General features: G+C 34.7%; 1 protein-coding gene and 2 non-coding genes across 4 annotated transcripts in view; 2 read left to right on the plus strand and 1 right to left on the minus strand.

Moving 5' to 3' along the window:
• The window catches only part of LOC141394757 (uncharacterized), a 606,899-nt gene that overhangs the window by 47,170 nt on the left and 543,374 nt on the right, over nt 1-16,355 (minus strand). The window lies entirely within an intron of this gene.
• Nucleotides 10,930-11,001, plus strand: TRNAW-CCA (transfer RNA tryptophan (anticodon CCA)). The gene has a single exon. It is a non-coding gene; the product is annotated as a tRNA-Trp (tRNA).
• TRNAW-CCA (transfer RNA tryptophan (anticodon CCA)) lies at nt 11,653-11,724 on the plus strand. The gene has a single exon. It is a non-coding gene; the product is annotated as a tRNA-Trp (tRNA).

The following is a 16,355-nucleotide window of genomic DNA, read 5'->3' on the forward strand; positions in this document are numbered from 1 at the left end:
ACAGTGTAATAACAGGGGCTAATTGTAGTACCTAATGAAGAGGTTCACGATTTCTGCTTGGGGAATTCTCAATGAACATGGTCCTTACATAATTGGAGCCTTCCTGTTTATTGAGCTGTTGGTTACTATGCTCAATCACGTTTTTGGTGAAGACGCGACAAAATCGATTATTTGTCAATGAGGGTCGAACCTAAAATTTTCTGAGCGACATTTTTGAAGAACATTTCGAAGCTGAAAAAAGTCATCATGTGGTACTTTTATAGCGGTTCTTAAAATAAGGGACGAAAAGGACATTGAAGGAAGCGAGTTAGAATGTCGAAATGTTCTACGAAAATAATCCTCATTCGATTTGATTAAATAAGCTAAAACAACAGATAACAAAGATATAATGGTTATTTCAGATGCCTTATATGGTCTTCAGCAGAAAATTAATCACGCCATAACTCGGAACTTCGACTCACGGCGGATCTGTCCTTCGGGAATCTTAACATACTCACCAAGGGCTATCATCCCCAAAAGGAATTATTTCTGCCCCAGATTTTCACCTCCATTTTGTGTCACAGTGTTATTAGGAATTTTTTACACCTAAATTCTCTCTTTAGGATTATAGCATTTCCAAATTAAATGAAACCTTTTCCAAATTGAATGAAACCTTTTCCAAATTGAATGAAACCTTTTCCAAATTAAATGAAACCTTTTCCAAATTAAATGAAACCTTTTCCAAATCAATTGAAACCTTTTCCAAATCAAATGAAACCTTTTCCAAACCAAATGAAACCTTTTCCAAATTGAATGAAACCTTTATTTTTATTGAAAGAAAAAATCTAGAATATTTTGAAAAGAGAAAGAAATAAAAATGTATATGGGGTTTCAACAATTTTTTACTTAAATTCTAATCATAAGTAATGACATAAAAGTGCAACGCGCTGCATGTTTTGCTTCCTTGAACTTAAACATTTTATAATTTTTGGGCAACAATTAAGGTTTTAGCGAAATAATGCTAAAGAGAGAATTGAGGTTAAAAATTGCTAAAAATAGCAGGGGCTAATTGTATTACCTAACCTAATGAAGTGGTTCACGATTTGCTGCTTGTGGAATTTTCAATGGAAATACTCATTACATAATTGGAACAGTCCTCTTTATTGGGCTGTTGGTTGCTATGCTCAATCACGTTAACGATAAAAATAAAATTTTGTGCCAGAGTCGTACTAAGCGATCGGACAATAGATCGTAATACCGTTCACGTGATTGAGCATTGTATCGAACGTCTCAAACAACAGACTATGAAAACTCGACAAAATCGATTAGCTACATTTTTGAAGAACATTTCGAAGCTGAAAACGTCATCATGTGGTACTTTTATAGCGGTTCTTAAAATAAGGGACGAAAGGGACATTGAAGGAAGCGAGTAAGAAGGTCGAAATGCTTTACGAAAATAATACTAATTCGATTTGACTGAAGACAAGTCATTTCATAAATAAGCTAAAACAACTGTTAACAAAGATATAATGTTAATTTCAGATTCCGTATATGGTCTTCAGCAGAAACTTAATCACGCCATAACTCGGAACTTCGACTCACGGCGGATCTGTCCTTGGGGATTCTTAATATACTCACAAAGGGCTTTCATCCCCAAAAAGAATTATCTCTGCCCCAGATTTTCACCTCCATTTTGTGTCACAGTGTTATTAGAATTTTTTAAACCTAAATTCTCTCTTTAGGATTATTTCGCTATAACCTTAATTGATGCCCAAAAATTATGAAATGTTTAACCCTGTTCCTTTACGTGCAAGAATCTTCAAGTTTTACAACTTTTTACTCGAAAAGCGTTCCTTTACTTCAGACACCATACAATTCATATGGAAGTTGATTACAACTTTTGCTACTTTTGCCAGTTTTACCATTTTCAAAAGTAAAGGAACAGACCATTTATGTTCAAGGAAGCAAAACATGCAGCGAGTTACACTTTTATATCATTACTTAAGATTAGAATTTAATTAAAAAATCGTTGAAAACCCGCATAATTTTTTTATTTCTTCCTCTTTTCAAAATATTCTGGATTTTTTCTTTCAATAAAAATAAAGGTTTCATTCAATTTGGAAAAGGTTTCATTTGATTTGGAAAAGGTTTCATTTGATTTGGAAAAGGTTTCATTTGATTTGGAAAAGGTTTCATTTAATTTGGAAAAGGTTTCATTTAATTTGGAAAAGGTTTCATTCAATTTGGAAAAAGTTTCATTTAATTTGGAAAAGGTTTCATTTAATTTGGAAATGCTATATTTCGCTATAACCTCAATTAATGCATAAAAATTATGAAATGTTTATGTTCAAGGAAGCAAAACATGCAGTAAGTTACACTTTTATGTCATTACTTAAGATTAGAATTTAAGTAAAAATCGTTGAAAACCCATATATTTTTTTATTTCTTTCTCTTTTCAAAATATTCTGGCTTTTTTCTTCCAATAAAAGTAAAGGTTTCATTCTATTTGGAAAAGGTTTCATTTGATTTGGAAAAGGTTTCATTTGATTTGGAAAAGGTTTCATTTGATTTGGAAAAGGTTTCATTTAATTTGGAAAAGGTTTCATTTAATTTGGAAAAGGTTTCATTCAATTTGGAAAAGGTTTCATTCAATTTGGAAAAGGTTTCATTTAATTTGGAAATGCTATATATGTATATCTTAAAAATTTTAATAGCTCAGTATTGTCCGTATTGTTTAACTCCTAACCGATTTAAGTTAAATTTTGCTACCTTAACTTTTGTCACAATTCTGTAAGACATTGCAATTTTAATCAAAATTGGAGATACCTATGTTAAGGCGAACGAAAATATATGGGAGCTACATATATCCAAATCATAACCGATTTCAATATAACTTGGCAAACTTACTTCAAGAACAAATTCGTTAACACGTTTCAAATTTCACCAAAAACCTCAAAATCGGGTGAAAAAAATAAATGGGAGCTATATCCAACTCTGAACCGATTTCAATATAATTTGGCATATTTCGAGACAAAATTTCGCAACACGTGTCAAATTTCACCAAAATAGGACAGAATTTGCCTGTTTGGTGAACCAAAGACCTCAAATCGGCTGAAAAAATATATGGGAGCCGTCATAACATTCCAAATTTCATAAAAATCGGACATACACAGAAATAAAACTAAATTATGAATTTTTTACTAATTCCGTTCTTAATTTTTTTGTCAATAATTTGAACGCAACTCTTTTAAAGTGAATTGACAAATTTTTGAATTCATGTACAAACTTCTACTTTTTCAAAAGTACGAATGATTTTCTAAAATACAAAAATAAATTTTCTAGTTTCCCCTACTTTTCCCATTATTTACTCTCTGGTTTTTTTACTCTCGCGAGATTCTCTTTTCATGCAAAAACAGGTTTTTTTGCTTTGCCTATGCAAATGTTGTCGTTCGTTATATCTAGGGATACGCAGTGGAATGCACAAAATATTTTGTGGTTGCATGATGAATGACAAAAATGAACGGCCACACTAGCAAGCAACAACAAAGCTGTCATTAAAAACTGACAATGTGTACCCAGCTAAATAGTCGTCCACGATTAATAGCCGACTACGAATAATAACAGACTACGACTAATAGTCGACTACAAATAATAGTTGGCTCCGTCTTTCGAAAGTCGATTAAGAAAAATCGATTATACGGTTTTCGCACAGTCAATAGTCGACTGCGACTTTTAGAAAATTTGCAGCTAATAATCGATTAACCGAAATCGATTTTACGTATCCCTAATCGTATCTTCTCGCACATTGACTCTGTATCAACAAAGCACAACAACCTCCCTGCAAACATTTGGAAGATTGTTGGAAAATGTTTGATCAGATTATTCTTCTGCGCTTCTTTCCGGCGATCTTTTAGCGAATTTTTATATAAAATTCACCCACGCGAGTGGTTTGCAATTCGTAGACGATTCTCTACAATTATTGTTTATTATCAATCGCTACAACGAATGTTCTGCTATGCACCTCGGCGATCTTTATGCGAATCTGTATTATGTTTCGCTTGTTTTTAGTGCAGCGAATAATATATTATTCTTCCGAGCCCCGATGACGCGATTGTTGCTAAAATTTTTGATTTGGTTCCATATAATTCTCATATACACATTCTACATAACTTTGATATGAATGACACGTATAATATTATGACTATTGACAAACATAACACATGTTCGGGTTTTGCCAAGTGAAATGAAGAAAGTGAATGGAACAGTATACAACTGCTACAACATAAGGAATAATTAAGAATTATAACAATTCAGAAAAGAAAACAAAAAGTATAAAAATCAAAGACAACAAATGAATGAAACAAAAAACAAAGAAGAATGAAAAATAAATTTTCTTTAATTTTTTGTTCATATTTTATTCTTCTTAAATCTTCCAAATGAGTCGTCAGCGAATCTTGCTCGCGATTCGCATTCCTTAAATACTTACTTTAGGTTGGTGTTACGCGGAAGATTTTTAGGCGATATCGCCTGCGAAAAATTATTCGCCCAGGAAAATCGCGTATTATTCTTAGGCGATAGAAATGGTTTGCAGGGTAAACACTTTAAGGAAACAACCACCACTACCACACTAAAACAATGTGAGGCACCATTCTATGGGGGCTATTTCAAAACGTCGATCTATACCGTCAAATTTCTGACGGAAAGTTTTTAGGCTCAAAGAAGACTAAATACCAAATTTCCTATATTTCGGTAAGAGAATGTGGCTAAAACTTAAAAAATACCGAAAATCAAGAAGTACGCTTCTATGGGGATGTAGGAAGACGTAAACCTATACAGATAATACTCTTCTGGAATATTTTATAACTCTTGGAAGACGAAATAACGAATTTCAGCCATTTCGGTTGGATATTGACGTCACAATCTTCAGTATTATGAAAATCGGGAGGTACCGTTCTATGGGGGCTATATCGAAACGTGGACCTATATCGACGAATGTTAGTCAGAAATGGGGCAATATAAAAGCGTGGACCTGTACATACATATTTCTGGCGAACAGTTTTGTATCACATTGAAAACTAAATAACAAATTTTAGCCATTTTGGTGGAATATTGAAGACACCGCCTTCAAGATACGAAAAATAGGGAGGTACCTTTCCATGGGGGCTATATGAAGGCGTGGGCCAATACCGACAAATTTAAAGGGGAAGTTTGAGTACCCCCAACGAAGTCTAAATACCAAATTTCAGCCATTTCGCTGGAATATTGAGGCCACAACGTTCAAAATACCGAAAATCGGGAGGTACCCTTCAATGGGGCCTATATGAAGGCATGGACCGATAACGACAAAGTTCTGGGGGAAAGTTTTATACCACCAACGTAGACTAAGTACCAAATTTCAGCCATTTCGGTGTGATAATGAAGCTAAAACCTTCAAAATACCAAAAATCGGGAGGTACCGTTCTATGGAGGCTATATGAAGGAGTGGACCGATACCGGCAAAATTCTGGGGGAAAGTTTTATACCCCAAAATAAGACTACGTACCAAATTTCAGCCATTTTGGTAGGATAATGAAGCTAAAACCTTCAAAATACCGTAAATCGGGAGGTACCGTTCTATGGGGGCTATATGAAGGTGTGGACCGATACCGACTAAATTCTGGGGGAAAGTTGTATACCCCAAAATAAGACTACGTACCAAATTTCAGCCATTTTGGTAGGATAATGAAGCTAAAACCTTCAAAATACCGAAAATCGGGAGGTACCGTTCTATGGGGGCTATATCAAAACGTGGACCGATATATCCCATTTTCAATACCAACCATCCTGCAAGTAATGAAAACATCTGTACCAAATTTTGACTCTCTATCTTCAAAATTGCGAGCTGTATGTATCTTGATTTCAACAGACAGACGGACGGACAGACGGACATGGTCAAATCCACATAGAATTTTATGCTGATCAATAATGTATATATGTACTTTATAGGGTCTCCGACGAATATTTCGTCGGTGGAGCGTATAATTAAAGGAAATTTATTTTTAATATTTCTTTGATTTTTGTTTCATCATTTGTTGTCTTTGATTTTCACCCCTTTTGTTATACCCTACACCACTATGTGGGGAGGGTATTATAAGTTGGTTTTGGCCAAAAAGTTTGTAACGCATCGAAATAGTGGTCGTAGACCCATACTTATATATACCAAAATGAATGTCTCGACGAGCTGAGTCGATCTGGCTATGTGTGTCCGTCCGTCCGTCCGTCCGTCCGTCCGTCTGTCCGTCTGTCCGTCTGTCCATCTAAACCTTGTAATCACGCTACAGGTCGCAATTTTGATCGGATCGTCACGAAATTTTGCATGTTGATGGGGGTCCCGGAGGGGAAGAAGCCTATTGATTTTGGTGATGGTCGGATAATATTTAGGGGTCGGAAAGGGCAAAAAACTTATGTGGATAAAAAGACAACGTTTTTTTCCAAAGCGAATATCTCAGCTTCTATATGGGGTATACCAAAAGCAAAACCTTACAATTAAAGTAGAAAATATCACCTTTCTAATGATGTATAGTAGGTGCTCGTAGGTGATCAAACAACGAAGATATCACAATAGTAGCAAATAAAACCCCAATTTTCATTTTTGCGATTTTAATTATATTGACGAATATCACAGCTTTAGTTGTAAACTTTCCAAAAGAAAAGCCTGACTATGAAAGTAGAAGATCCTGTCTTAACAATGATGCAACCTAGGTCGGCGTAGGTAACCAAATGACGGAGATATCGCAATAGTCGGTAATACATCCAATTTTTCTATTTTTTTGGAAATCACGCTACAGGTCGCAATTTTGATCGGATCGTCACGAAAATTTGAGGGTTAATGGGGGTCTCATAGATGAAGAAGCCTATTGATTTTGGTGATGGTCGGATAATATTTAGGGGTCGGAATGGGCAAACACTTATTTGGAGAAAAGTCAACATTTTATTTCAAAGCCAATATCTCTGTTTCTTTAAGAAGTATATCAAAAGCAAAACTAGGCAAGGAAACTACAAAATATCACCTTTACAACGATGTAAAGTAGGTTGTCGTAGGTGGTCAAATAGCAGAGATATGGCAATAGTCGATAATGCATCCCATTTTCCGATATTTTTGTAATCACGCTACAGGTCGCAATTTTGATCGGATCGTCACGAAATTTTGGGGGTTAATGGGGGTCCCAAAGAGAAAAAAGCCTATTGATTTTGACGATGGTCGGATACTATTCAGGGGTCGGAATGGGCAAACACTTATTTGGAGAAAGGTCAACGTTTTATTTCAAAGCCAATATCTCTGTTTCTTTTAGAGGTATATCTAAAGCAAGACCTTGCAAGGAAAGTAGAAAATATCACCTTTACAACGATGTAAAGTAGGTTGTCGTAGCTGCTCAAACAACAGAGATATCGCAATAGTCGGTAATGCATCCTATTTTCTGATTTGCTTGTAGTCACACTACAGGGCGCAATTTTGATCGGATCGTCACGAATTTTTTGGGAGTGGATGCGGGTCCCACAGAGGAAGACGCCTATTTAGTTTGGTGATGGTCGGATAATATTCAGGAGTCGGAATAAGCTAAAAGCTTATGTGGAGGAAAGTCAGCGTTTTTTTTTCTTATGCGAATATCTCCGCTTCTGGTTGGAGTATTCCAAAAGGAATACCCGTCAATTGAAGAAGAAAAGATCTCGTTTATATTGATGCAAAGTATGTTGGCGTAAGTGAGCAAACCGAGATATTGCAAAATTCAGCAATAAACCCAATTTTTCCATTTTTTGTAACCACGCTACAAGTTGGAATTTTGATCGGATGGTGACGAAATTTTGTTGGTAGATGGGGGCTCCACACAGGAAGAAGCCTATTGATTTTGGTGATAGTCGGATAATATTTAGGGGTCGGAATGGGGAGAAACTCATTTGGAGACAAATTCAAAGTTTTATTCTTTGAGAATATATCGGCTTCTAGTAGTGGTATTCCAACGGCAAAGCCTGTAAATGGAAGAAGAAAATATTACCTTTACATTGGTGTAAAGCAGGTTGGCGAAGGTGGTCAAACAAGGAAGATACCACAATAGTCGATAATGCATCGAATTCTTCCATTTTTTGTAATCAAGCTACAGGTCGTAATTTTGATCGGATGGTCACGAATTTTGGTTGCTTATGGGGGTCCCAAAGAGAAAGAGGCATATTATTGTTGGTGGTAGTCGGATTATATTCCCTAAAAGAAATGTTTAGCAGTGAAAAGCTTATGCACAGGGGTAGTGGTGTAGGGTATCACATGGTCGGTCCCATCCCGACTATAGACTTTGCTCACTTGTTTTCTTTTCTGATTTGTTATAATTTTTAATTATTTCTTATGTTGTAGTGGTTGTATACTGGTTCTTATTAACTTTCTTCATTTTACTTGGCAAAACCCAGACATGTGTTGTGTTTGTCAATGCTTACAATATTATTCGTGCCATTTACATATACATATAAATGTTATGTGGAATGTGTATATGAGAATTATATGCAACCAAATCAAATACTTTAGTAACAATCGCGTGATCGGGGTTCGGAAGAATGACACATATATTATTCGATTCGTCGTAGCGTTGATTATAAACAATAATTTTTGAGAATCATCTACGAATGGCAAATTTTATATAAAAATTCGTTAAAGGATCGCAGGAAAGAAGGGCAGAAGAATAATCTGAACAATCTTCCAAATATTTGCAGGGTTGTTGTCGGAAAACAATCACATGTAGTTCGCATATACGATTTTTTAATTTCTTTAATATAAATTCAACATCTAATAACTCAAGCTAGTGTTGATGGATTCAATATGTACACATGGTATACATTAGGTATAGAATAGAAGAAACCGTTTAAAGGACAATAATTACAAATTAATGGTCTGTTCCTTTACTTCTGAAAATGGTAAAACCGGAAAAAGTAGTAAAAGGTGTAAACTGCTCCCATATGAATTGTGTATTGTGTCTGAAGTAAAGGAACGCTTTTCGAGTGAAAAGTGGTAAAACTTGAAGATTCTTGAACGTAAAGGAACAGAGCTTAAAATAAAAAAAAAATTGTGCCGGCGAAAAATAAAAACAAATTTTTATAGCAAAAATAACTTCATAAAAAATAAAAACAGTTTGGAATATAAATAAACTTTTCCTTGCTTTAAATATGTATTTTGAAATGAGTGAATTGGTTCATATTTTGCAAAATAGAATAGTCGTATGTACATATATCCCATGTTTATGTTTCATTCAAAAAATAAACCAGTATTTATTACTTTATGAATGCAAAATTAAATGGACAGGCGGAAAGACAGACGGACATGCATTAATCGACTCATAAAGAGATTCTAAGTTCGTGCCTAAAAGGAACTGTCGGTCTATCTCGCTTCCTTTTGCATTTGGTGTAGGGTATAAAAATAGTCGTAATGTTCGAACGATAGCAAGAGTGCCGTCGAGAAGTTTGACTGTATTTATTTCTATGGGGTGTGGGTAGGTATAATTTTATTTTTATACAGTCAACCAAAAAAGTCTACATACACCCTATAAATCTCGGGTTTTAAGGGTAAGGAAGCATTTTTATGAAAATCCAAGTACATAGTTCTATCTCATATCCTAAAAAACAATATTACATACAACAGAAATATATTCCATAACACGAATAACGGTAAATTCTATAAAAATTAAAAAATAATAGGGAAAAAGTGTACATACACCCAATGAAATATTAAGATTACCGTAAATTTTATGGAATAAGCAATACAAATTTTGCATTTTATTGCTTTATCGAATATCTCTGGTTGTCTATGATATATTTTAGACAAAATGGGAACATATTTGTGGATTAATTGCCGTTATTTAATGTCAGACTTCGCGAATAGCTCGTTAAGGCGGACCCTTGCAGATTTCTTTGAGTTTTTCAGTCTAGTAGTTTATGAAACCCCAGGAAATACAGTGAGACTAACAATTTTGGGATCCAAAAGCGCTATGAACTTTTTCTTGTGGATAATATATGCTCCTGAGCTTCGCTAAATATACGAATTCCTGAGGTTTCTCATAAATTTTATAGTTTTCACAACATTCCAAGGGGCAAATTACATGCAGAAGCCTTCGAATTACCTTGTAATAAGGTCTGGTACAATCCTCGAGCATCCATTGAATGAGCAATGTAAAAGTTTTAGACATTTATAGCGCTTCAAGTGACCCCAACGATCAAAATACGAGAGCATACTAGTTAACAGTGTAAATTTCATACAAATTGCATACATTCTTTGGTGGTGCTTTTATTTTGATACTTTGGAAACTTTAGGAGCGGGTTTGTATAATAATGTTGTACATTTCTGATTGAGTTAAGGTCCAAAAATTTATTACAAGGTAATTCCAAGGTTCTTGCTTGTAATTTGACCCTTGGAATGCTGTGAAAACTATAAAATTTATGAAAAACTCAGGAATTCGCATATTTAGCGAAGCTCAGGAGCATATATTATCCATAAGAACAACTTCAAAGCGCTCTAGTATCTCAAAATAATTAGTCCCACTGTATTTCCTGGGGTTTCATAAACCACCAGACTGAAAAACTATTGCTTATTCCACAAATTTTACGGTAATCTTAATATTTCATTGGGTGTATGTAGACTTTTTCCCTATTAATTTTTTAATTTTTATAGAATTTACCGTTATTCGTATTATGGAAAATATTTTTGTTGTATGTAATATTGTTTATTAGGGATATGAAATAGAACTATGTACTTGGATTTTCATAAAAATGCTTCCTTACCCTTAAAACACGAGATTTATAGGGTGTATGTAGACTTTTTTGGTTGACTGTATATTGAATTGAACTGATAAAAATAAATTTTATTTATTATTATTTGCGTTTTATTGTAACGCTGAGAAATTTATGTAAGGTAAAATCGATCGAGGTCAAATGAAGGACTCCGTGGCGCAACGGTAGCGCGTCTGACTCCAGATCAGAAGGTTGCGTGTTCAAATCACGTCGGGGTCAAGTTTTATTCAGTTTTTTAATTATTTTATGAATTTATTAAACTTTACAATGAATCATATATTTTAATATCTAGAAGATTTATTGTTGCAAATGAAATACCCATACCTTGAAATTTTACAAAGAAAAAAAACAAAAAAAAAAGTTCTACTTAGTTAGTATAAAGGTAAGGCCACATTAGGCAAATATTTGATCCAGGTACCGGCAGTGTGCGCTTACTGAGAGCAAGTGATCGTAAATAATGCATTGAATCACAATGAATCATATATTTTAATATCTAGAAGATTTATTGTTGCAAATGAAATACCCATACCTTGAAATTTTACAAAAAAAAAAAAACAAAAAAAAGTTCTACTTAGTTAGTATAAAGGTAAGGCCACATTAGGCAAATATTTGCTCCAGGTACCGGCAGTGTGCGCTTACTGAGAGCAAGTGATCGTAAATAATGCATTGAAATTTATGCTCACTTGCTTTCAGGTAGCGCACAGTGGCAGTCGCTGGAGCAAATATTTCCCTAATGTGACCTTACATTAAGGCTTTCTTATGGAATCCTGAATGTCCGTTATTCTAGATAACGTTATTCTTGATATACAAGTACATATATAAGTCAACCTATGCGGTGCCCTTATATGTTATCAAAATCGGCATCTCTAAGACTCCGTGGCGCAACGGTAGCGCGTCTGACTCCAGATCAGAAGGTTGCGTGTTCAAATCACGTCGGGGTCATCATTTCAAGATTTACAGATAGTTTTTGATATAGCACCGTTGATTTTCTGTCGAAGGTGACTTAGCAGGCATTAAAAGCTAATCATGGTGCTGTGATAAAGTATCGGTGGTTACCCAATTATCACTGTGCATCAAAATTTTAAAACTTACTGATTTACATACACATACATATGTATATGACCAAAATAATAAGTTTATGTTTGATGTTTTGCTGCTTAACCATAAGTTTTTTCTCCAGAAACATATAAACTGCGATACATTTTTTTGCCTTTTTATATAAACAGGTAATTATACCTTCCACCATAATATGAAACACATTGATATACTCGTCGATCCCAGACCCTATAATGTATAGACATTTCTGAGTGAAATCGCACACTTTTGCAAAAAGTGGTTTTTGATTTCTTTTATTTTTTGCTATGTTGAGCAGCATCAACATAGCAAAAAATAAAGAAAACATTTCAGCATTTTTTTTTTGACTAAAGGTTCCTTAAAAAAGTCGAATTCTGTAAAAACTAAATACAAAGAAATACTCAGCTATCAAATAAAAAATAGAAATTTGCACAGTGGGCTTGGGTGCAATATTCGCGATTTAATACTAAAAATCAATTTTTATCAATTATTGTACTCTTCGATTTTCTTGACATTTTTTTATTAAACTACGATTAATAAAAAAATTTGTTTTAGTTCAGTAGTGGGATTCGAATAAATACTATTTTTCCTTATTTTTTTAATATGTCAGCACAATTTTTCCTCACTTATATATTTTTATACCCTCCACCATAGTATGGAGGGTATATTAAGTTTGTTTTTCCGTTTGTAACGCATTGAAATATTCATTTGCGACCCTATAAAGTATATATATTCTTGATCAGGGTAAAATTCTAAGTCGATCTGAGCACGTCCGTCCGTCCGTCCGTCCGTCTGTGGTAATCACTCTAGCATCCACAAAAATGGAGATAGGACGCTGAAATTTTGGGAAAATGCGTCTTTTGTTTGCAGGCAGGTCAAGTTCGATGATGGGCTATATCGGTCCACGTTTTGGTATAGCCCCCATATAACGGTACCCCTCGATTTACGGTATTTTTAGCTACATTTTCAGACCGATTTGGCTATAATTTGACATTTAGGGTTCTTAAGTATAAATAAACATATATAACAAAACTTGTGGACATAGGTCCACGTTTTAGTATAACCCCCATATAACGGTACCCCCCGATTTACGGTATTTTGACGGTTTTAGCTACATTTTCAGGCCTATTTGGCTATAATTTGACATTTAGGGTTCTTAAGTACCAATAAACATATATAACAAAAGTTGTGGACATAAGTCCACGTTTTGGTATAGCCCCCATGTAACGGTACCCCCCGATATACGGTATTTTGACGTTTTTAGCTACATTATCAGATCGATGTAGCTATAATTAGACATTTAGGGTTCTTAGGTGTTATTAAACTTATATAACAAAAGTTGTGGACATAGGTCCACGTTTTGGTATAGCCCCCATATAACGGTACCCCCCGATTTGCGGTATTTTGACGTTTTTAGGTACATTTTCAGACCGATGTAGCTATAATTTGACATTTAGGGTTCTTAAGTGTCAATAAACTTATATAACAAAAGTTGTGGACATAGGTCCACGTTTTGGTATAGCCCCCATATAACGGTACCCCCCGATTTAGGGATTTTGACGGTTTTAGCTACATTTTCAGGCCTATTTGGCTATAATTTGACATTTAGGGTTCTTAAGTACCAATAAACATATATAACAAAAGTTGTGGACATAAGTCCACGTTTTGGTATAGCCCCCATATAACGGTACCCCCCGATATACGGTATTTTGACGTTTTTAGCAACATTATCAGACCGATGTAGCTATAATTAGACATTTAGGGTTCTTAGGTGTTATTAAACTTATATAACAAAAGTTGTGGACATAGGTCCACGTTTTGGTATAGCCCCCATATAACGGTACCCCCGATTTGCGGTATTTTGACGTTTTTAGCTACATTTTCAGACCGATTTAGCTATAATTTGACATTTAGGGTTCTTAAGTGTCAATAAACTTATATAACAAAATTTGTGGACATAGGTTCACGTTTTGGTATAGCCTCCATATAACGGTAGCCCCCGATTTACGGTATTTTGACGGTTTTAGCTACATTTTCAGACCGATTTAGCTATAATTTGACATTTAGGGTTCTTAAGTATCAATAAGCTTATATAACAAAAGTTGTGGACATAGGTCCACGTTTTGGTATAGCCCCCATATAACGGTACCCCCCGATTTACGGTATTTTGACGTTTTTAGCTACATTTTCAGACCGATGAAGCTATTATTTGACATTTGAAGTTCTTAAGTGTAACTAAACTTATATAACAAAAGTTGTGGACCTAGGTCCACGTGTTGGTATAGCCCACATATAACGGTACCCCCCCCGATATACGGTATTTTGACGTTTTTAGCTACATTATCAGACCGATGTAGCTATAATTTGACATTTAGGGTTCTTAGGTGTTAATAAACTTATATAACAAAAGTTGTGGAGATAGGTCCAAGTTTTGGTATAGCCCCCATATAACGGTACCCCCGATTTGCGGTATTTTGACGTTTGTAGCTACATTTTCAGACCGATTTAGCTATATTTTGACATTTAGGGTTCTTAAATGTCAATAAACTTATATAACAAAAGTTGTGGACATAGGTCCACGTTTTGGTATAGCCCCCATATAACGGTACCCCCCGATTTACGGTATTTTGACGGTTTTAGCTACATTTTCAGACCGATTTAGCTATAATTTGACATTTAGGGTTCTTAAGTATCAATAAGCTTATATAACAAAAGTTGTGGACATAGGTCCACGTTTTGGTATAGCCCCTATATAACGGTACCCCCCGATTTGCGGTATTTTGACGTTTTTAGCTACATTTTCAGACCGATGAAGCTATAATTTGACATTTGAAGTTCTTAAGTGTAACTAAACTTATATAACAAAAGTTGTGGACCTAGGTCCACGTGTTGGTATAGCCCCCATATAACGGTACCCCCGATTTACGAAATTTTGACGTTTTTATCTACATTTTCAGACCGATATAGCTATAATTTGACATTTAGGGTTCTTAAATGTCAATAAACTTATATAACTAGTGGACATAGGTCCATGTTTTGGAATAGCCCCCATATAACGTTACCGCCCGATTTCAGGTATTTTGAGAATTTTACCAACAAGTTTTAACCGAATTATCTGTAATTTGAACATTTGACATTTGAAATTCTTAGTGGTCACCACACCTCTCCACCAAAAATTGTCAAGAAAGCCCCCATATAACGGTACCTCCCGATTTTCAGTAATTTGATGATTTTAACTACAATATTAAACCGAACTAGCAGTAATTTGACATTTGAAGTTCTTAGTGGTCACAACACCTCTCCATAAAAAATTGTCAACATAGGTCCATGTTCGGATGTAGCTCCCATATAACGGTACCTCTCAATTTTCAGTAATTGGCAATTTTAGCTAAAATTTTTAACCGAACTAACTGTTATTTGACATTTGAAGGTTGTAGTGGTCACCACACATCTGCATCAACAATTTTCAACATAGCCCCAATATAACGATACTTCCCGATTTTCGGTACTTTGAGGATTTTACTTAAAATGTTCAACCGAACGTAGGTCCATGTTTTGGTATAGCCCCAAAACAAACCTCCCGATTTTCCGGACCTTAGCTTTATTTTTTGGACGAACTTTCTGTAATTTGAAATTTAAAAGCCAACAAAATTTGTTCGTTTATGTTCATATTTTCGTATAGCCCAGATACCTCCGAACTAGCTGTTAATGACATTTGAAGTTCCCACGTTATGTACCGATTTTCGGTATTTTGAGGATTCTAGCTACAATTTTTAACCGAATTAGGAGTTATTTGACATCAAAGGCTCCCATCAAAAACTGTCAACATAGGTCCATGTTTTATCATAACCCCTATATAACGGTACCTCCCAATTTCTAGCCCACCAAAAATTGTCAACATACATAGTTAGATATAGGCACCATAAAAATGGGCCTACCGAATGAAACATTTTATGTACATTATCTGACATTTTAACGTACCCACTTAAAGTTGGAGACAGGAATGAAAACTAATTATTCCATTTTAGTTCAGAATATTTTATGGTGGAGGGTATGAAAAGTTCGGCCCGGCCGAACATAACGCTTTTTTACTTGTTTGTATTTGTTTTGTTGTTGTATTTAGCAAATTTATCTTAAATATCTTAATAACTACTTCATTTTGTGATTTTGAAAATGTTTCAGCAATTATTGTACCAGTCGGACAATAAACTAACTAAATTGATGAACTACAGCTCGGGAATTATCAAATAAGTACAGCTCGGCAATGTATATGTTTGGGCATCTGAGACGAATAATGCACCAGATATTAAAGTGATATTTTCTTATGCTTTTTTTTCTTATATATGCAATGGCTAAACCTATCGCGGGCACAAAAAACGTCATTCAGAACTCCCCATATATTTTCTTGATCAGCATAAAATTTTAAATCTATATAACCATGTCTGTCTGTTAAAATCATGATATAGCTCGCAAAATTTAGTACAGAAGTTTATATTACT

The sequence above is a fragment of the Musca autumnalis genome, unplaced genomic scaffold (assembly GCF_047663935.1).
Source record: "Musca autumnalis isolate F117 unplaced genomic scaffold, ASM4766393v1 scaffold_2, whole genome shotgun sequence".
NCBI lineage: Eukaryota > Metazoa > Arthropoda > Insecta > Diptera > Muscidae > Musca > Musca autumnalis.